The sequence below is a fragment of the Zosterops lateralis genome (assembly GCF_965231275.1).
Source record: "Zosterops lateralis genome assembly, chromosome: 22".
NCBI classification, from domain to species: Eukaryota; Metazoa; Chordata; class Aves; order Passeriformes; family Zosteropidae; genus Zosterops; species Zosterops lateralis.
In genome coordinates, this window is record NC_139782.1 from 7,982,835 (window position 1) to 7,988,834 (window position 6,000).

Here is a 6,000-nt window from a genome sequence, read left to right on the forward strand (position 1 = left end):
ATCAAGCAGATAGGGAAGAATGGTGCTCAAACCCTAGGAAAAATTATAGTAATAGGTCAAATACAACATCTCCTCCCTGCTTCACAAGCTGGATCCTTTTCCAAGGCCTCCAGTCTCACAAGCTAACACAAGCTTGCTCAGGGGGGAGCACTGAGGCCAGGTCTGCAAGGGCTGCAGGACAGCCATGCCCCAGGTCCCCCTGGCTCACTCCCCCTCCCTGAGAAGAAGTTGTCAGCAGAACCTGTTGGAGCAGGGGCTCGTTGACTGCTCCCTGTCCATTACAGCCTGGATTATAAGCATATTGCACAGTGCTCTCTGCACGGTGCTGGGGAAATCCAATACGCTGAAAGGTTAATGCAATCAATTAGGGTGACAAGGAAGTAGAGTAAAGCCTTCTGAGTAGATGAAAGGGAGAGAGAGATGGAGACAGGGAAAAGCAATGAGAAGCAGGGGGGGAGCAAAGAGTGGGAGGGGAAGGAGGAAGATGATATACAGGACTGGTGCTGTAGACCTCAGGGTGCTGGTGTGGCCAAGGGCACCACCCTGCCCCAGCGTGCATGGGGTTGTGTTATTCACAGAATCAAGGTAGGTCATGGGTCCCCAAGACAGCAGCTGGGCCAGAATTCCCTGTTTGTGGCTTTTTCTGCCATCTCCTGCAGAATGTGGAGCCCTGCTCAAACTGCAGCTGCCCAGGTTGTCCTGCTATCAACCTGCTCCCTAAGGGTGGTCTCTGGGCAATTGGCAAAAGTTCCTGTGTCCCTCCTGCCCGGGTACCCAGAAGACATGAAAGAAACTGATTAGGTTTGCAAGGTAAAGGATGTCATTAAGCCATGGGGAGGCATCAAGGGAGGAGAAAGAGGAAGAGGAAGGACAAAGAGAACTTCTGGCAGTTCATACACTCTGCACACAAAGGTAAGGATGAGCACCATCCCTCTGTAGACTTCCTAGCTAGACACTGGTCATCACCACTGTCCACTTCCCCGCAACCATCCCCTCAGGTCTGTAAGCATCTGTAACATAGGTGGTCTCCTACTTTTCCAGCCTCCTTCCCAGGGTGTCAGCCTGGGCTCCCCTACAAGGCCAGAGGACAAGCTCCAGCCAGCACCCAGCTGTAGCAGTTTCACCCCTGCCTGCAGACAGTTTGATGAGGCTGCTGTGGCACTCGAGCCACCAGCACGGTATGGAAATCCCAGTGCCATAATGTACATCCTGCTGCTCCACTGAGCATGGCACAGACCTTCCCCAGGGCATTCAGCTCAGGGAAGAGCCCCATCCTTCCCCTCTGGGCCCCTGAGCCGCTGCTGACTGGCTGAACTGCTGCTCTCTGACCCCCGAGCAGAGTGGTACTTCATTAACCTGGGCTGACAGGTCAGCGAGCACAGCCCCTTCCTACCACGGCTCCTGCTCAGGCACAGCTCAGCCAGGGAGAACGTGACACCAGCTCATTAGAACAAATTATTACTCTATAACCCCTGCTGCAATGTCCCTTAATATGCCTATTTAGCAAGAGACAAGTCCTGGTGGGCTCCTCGGCATTAAAACAACCTCACAAATCACTAGAGGCACAAGCACCATGATCTCTGCCTCCGGGGGTGGAGAGAGGGTGGTTGTTCCTTGGATGGGTGCTGGAGGGGTGCAGAGTCCTGGGTTCTTCCCCTGCAGCAAAATGGAGCTCCAGATATTGCTGGGGGATGTTCTGCAGGCAGGGAGCTGCCATCTGGCTGTGGCTCACTGTGCTGCCAAACATGCCCAAGCTTCAGCACAACACAGTGTTGTTGCCTCATTGAAATCCACTGAGGAAGTGTTCTGGGATGCCCATTAAACTGTTGGGCCTGTTTTCCTCTGCCTTATCCCTGCCTAACTCTGCCCTCAGCTCTACCATCAGTATCATGTTCCATGTTAGACCTACAAGATTTAAATGTTTCCCTGTGATATATATCAAGTCAGTGCCTGGCTTTCCAAATCCATCTAGAACACGACCCTACCCTACCTCCTTCAGGTTAACCAGCAAAGCCAAAGAGCAAGTTTGGAAGCTGACGTTGATGGCAGGCACTGTGTGCTACCTCCCCACGTGAGGCCAGGCTAAATTTTGGGGGATAAACCCACTGCACATGAAAGCAGTGGGCTCACACCTTTGCAGGGAGGCCTGTCAGCTGTCCAGGCTAATCCAGAAAAAACAGAACTGCCGTAGTTTTGGGCACAGTGAGTGAGATATCACAGGCAAAGACAGAAATATGGGCAAATGTCAGAGGAAGGCTGCTACTAAACAGGAACAGGGAGCTTGAGGAAATCAACCTCCAACCTGACCTTTAGAAGAGGGAAAAGTGATTCATATAACAGGGAGAAGTGGCAGCAGTGGCAGGCAGGAGAAAGTGAGAAGGAAAAGTAATGGAAAGAGGAGAAGAAAGTGTGAGAAGTGTGTGATGCTGGGCACAGAGAGGGGCAGGATGAAAGCAAACGAATGGAGAAATGAGGGACCTGAGAGAAACAGAGGGAGGGAGGGCGGGAGGAAAAGGAGGAGAAAAGAGCAAGAATAGCCATGCAGTGAGGAGCACGCGGGCGAGGCAGAGTGCTGTAACCAGGGTTGTGAAGCATGAAAAGGGAAGAATCTGCCTGTTCCTTTCAGCACTTGGAGCATGGCGCTCAGTGGTGACCTACACTGTGCCCGGCTGTGATCACGTTTTCAGGGCCACTGCCTGCCGATCCCAAACAATGATGAGGAGCCTTTGAAGTCAGAGAAAGAAGCCGCAATGTGAACTGGGGACTTTTTTTTTTCCCCCGTTTTTTTCCCCTCCATTTTTTTCAAGGGCTCGGGAAAGAAGGGAGGAAAAGGAAGGCCTGAAGTGGTGGGGGGAAGGTTGGGGGAGAGGTTGCATGGACAGAACAGAGAGTTGCTCTCGGTGGGGTGCCCCGAAACGAGAGAGACAAAAAGAAAACAAACAGTTTATGAGTAGGGCACATGCTGCCTGTGTCTGCATGCCCCACACTGCTGGCCCCCCGTGCTCCAAGGGAGGCTTCTGTTCCCCAGCAATGATGGATGGATGCATAGGGCCATTCAGGCCTGCCATGTTACAGCAGCAGTATTTACATAACACTGGCCTTCCACCGGTCACCTCTGACACTGCCCAGCCCAGCCTGGGGCCCCCTCCCACCCCAGCCAGCCTGGGCCCCTCAGATGCTGCTCGGACTCAGCCCATGAGCTCCCCAAAACTCGGCATTGGGGGTCCCCACTGCTGCAGGGATGTTCTAAGCACACACACTGCAGTGAGTGCTCCTGGCACCTCTGTGTAATATCTCACAGGGCAGAGCACTTCCCACCCTCCACATGGCCTTTCCTGCCCTCAGACCTGTCTTGGTGCCTGGGGATGAAGGAGAGTGATGCGAGAGCCCAGATGGGGTTGGTGATGCAGGGGGTACAGAGCAGAGACGTGGGGAGAGAGAGGGAACTCTTCAGGTGACACACAAGGAACTTCATGGTCCTCCTGGGGCCAGGAAGAGGAGCCAGGGACAGCAGCAACAGCCTCAGCATGGCAGGGACTTCTCAGTAACCATTATCTGAGGTGGCATAGGCAGTGTCTTACCCAGCATATGGAGTTAAGGCATTTAAGAGACAATATTATCTTCCATTTCCCTGAGCTCCAGACCTCTAACTCTTACCAGGCCCAGACTAAGTGACTATTCTGCTCTAGGAGACTGTGCAGCTGTTTTTCTTTCTTCTAAGACAGACCATGATGGTCTAGGTAAAGGGAAAACCCAGGAAAGCCCTGATTCTGTTGGAGGCACAGAAATGCTTCCACACTACTAGTATGGTTCTGCATCTGAATAGACAGAAATGTGCCAGAAGAGGAGGAGAACATTCACATCACCATCTGAATTATGTGAACTGAGCTCAGCAAAACTTCACAGTAGATGAAGACTGCGTCCTATTCAGTGAAAGGACCTTATATCCATCTCCCCCAGCACACGTGGATGAAGATAAAGCAGTTCCCTTTCACCAAAATCCTTACACACTTTTTTAGCTGTAAACATGATGGAGGCAGTAGAGAAGATACTGAGGAAAACCCTCAGTGACAAAACCCAGAACAACTGCTGTACAAAGACAAAGACAGGATTAGGACACACATATGCCATGTCTGCACTTCACCTTCTTCTGTTTCCATCTCTCTTCACGAGTTACAACAGTCCAGCTCCAGAAGTTCTAGTGCAGACACGGCCACAGTGAGCAGGCCATAAGTGTGAGAGACACACAGAGGAAAAGAGAACCCAGGAGGGCATAGTGACATACCCATTGCAGTCTGAAGGCTCTCCTACCTTTCGGAGATTTCAAGGCCTCGTTTCTTGCCTCGTTTTTAGCTCTAAATTCACTTCATTCTGGAGTGAGAAAAGAAAGGATCCAGTTAACACACAGGGCACACCTGAGTAAGAGGAAGCCTCACAAAAGCTGGGTATGAACATGGTCCAGCATGGGACATTCAGACTCCACAAGGGAACAAAACATTTTCCTGCTCCTGGCCATGCACACCGTGGCACTTCTCTGTGCAGGAGGTTCCTAATGAGGGTTGGGAATAATTTCACATAGACAGCAGCCATTACTGGCCTGAATCCTCCTCCCCAGGTACCAGAGATAGACTTTGTGCTGGTCTGCTCCATACTTTGCCCACACATCTAAGGTTGTGTTCTGCTCCATGCCAGATTTTCCCTTCCCAATCTTCACATTTCCTCTATTGACCCTTTTTTCCCCAGAGGTTCACCTGTGTGCTAATGGTGAGGCCTCCCTTGCACACCTTGTGGGCCACAAGATGACAGGGTGCAGGACTGGGTCCCATGTCACTGAACCCCCTTATCCACTTATCTGTGCATTTTCCACCCAGCAGAACGCAGAGAGTGAGGAAGAAGGAGAAAAGGGACAGGGGAAAAAAAGTCACAGCAAAATACATGAAAAGTAAATTGAATTATTTAAAACCATATGTTCCAAAAATGTGACAGAGCATAAAAGCCGTGCCATGAGACTTCTGGAGGGGGTTACTCTGCGCAGGCAGGGTGGGAGGAGAGCTCACGGGTGGGGGAGGAATTCTCTGCAGCCAGACAGGGACTTCCCTCTCCCAGAGCTGGGAGGTGGCCAGGAGCACAAGGTGGCTTCATGCGCAGTGGCAAAGGTGCCTGCCCATTCCTGTAGCCTCTGTTTTGCAGCCTTGCCAGAACAGCTCTCACAACTGCCCAGGGTGGCAGCAGAATGACAGACTGCCCCCAGGTCATGCACAGCGTGCCCGTAGTTGAATCCAGGACCCCCAGCTGTCCATGCCACACACACTGGCTCTCTGCATGGTCCCTTCCCTGGCTGCAGCAGTGTGTGCCATGACTCAGCCCTTCTGGGACCCTCTTGAGTCCCTTGTAGGACAAAAGTGAGAGGGATGCAGGGGACTCTATGCTGTTTCCATGGCTCACCCCTGTGTTCCAGGGCCCTGGTGCTCTGTGCATGTAGACAGCCTCCTCCTGTCACTTATACTCTGCCACTGCCAAAGATAGATGCCACGTGTTGGCTGGGACCCAGAGCAGGAAGGAGCTGGTGAGATATTCCAGATGGATGGACGGACAGGAGGACGCAGCCCCTCGGGTGAGGAAGGTGCATAACCAGCCTGGCTCCCTCCTTTCCCACTCAAATCCTGATGCCAAGGAGGCTGAGGGCATGGCTGGAGTAACAGCTCCCTGATTTGAGGTGCTTCTCCTACCCCGGTACCCTTGGTCCTTCTGGCATCCCTTCATCCACTTTTTTTTTCTTCCCTTTGTTCTCCCTTTCTTCCTTGCTCTTTCCACTGCTTTCTCTGCCACTCTGTCACACTGTTTTTTCCTCTCCCTATCTTTTGTTCTCTCCTTCTTTCCCGAGCTCTCTGCCTGTAACTCTCTGCCTTCCTGCCTTCACTCCCTAACCCCTGTACACGATCAATTCTTGGGATTGGGTTTTTAATTGTTTTTTTTTTTTTTTTTTTTTTTACTCTTCTT

At 51.9% G+C, this 6,000-nt stretch overlaps 1 protein-coding gene across 1 annotated transcript in view; it reads right to left on the reverse strand.

Annotated features, from left to right (window-relative positions):
* The window catches only part of CASZ1 (castor zinc finger 1), a gene marked incomplete at its 3' end in the record, with an annotated part of 102,125 nt that extends 97,797 nt beyond the window's left edge, over positions 1-4,328 (reverse strand). Inside the window, exon 1 of the mRNA XM_083876829.1 lies at positions 4,312-4,328. The remainder of the gene's footprint in view (positions 1-4,311) is intronic.
* Between the last annotated feature and the right edge of the window lie 1,672 nt (positions 4,329-6,000).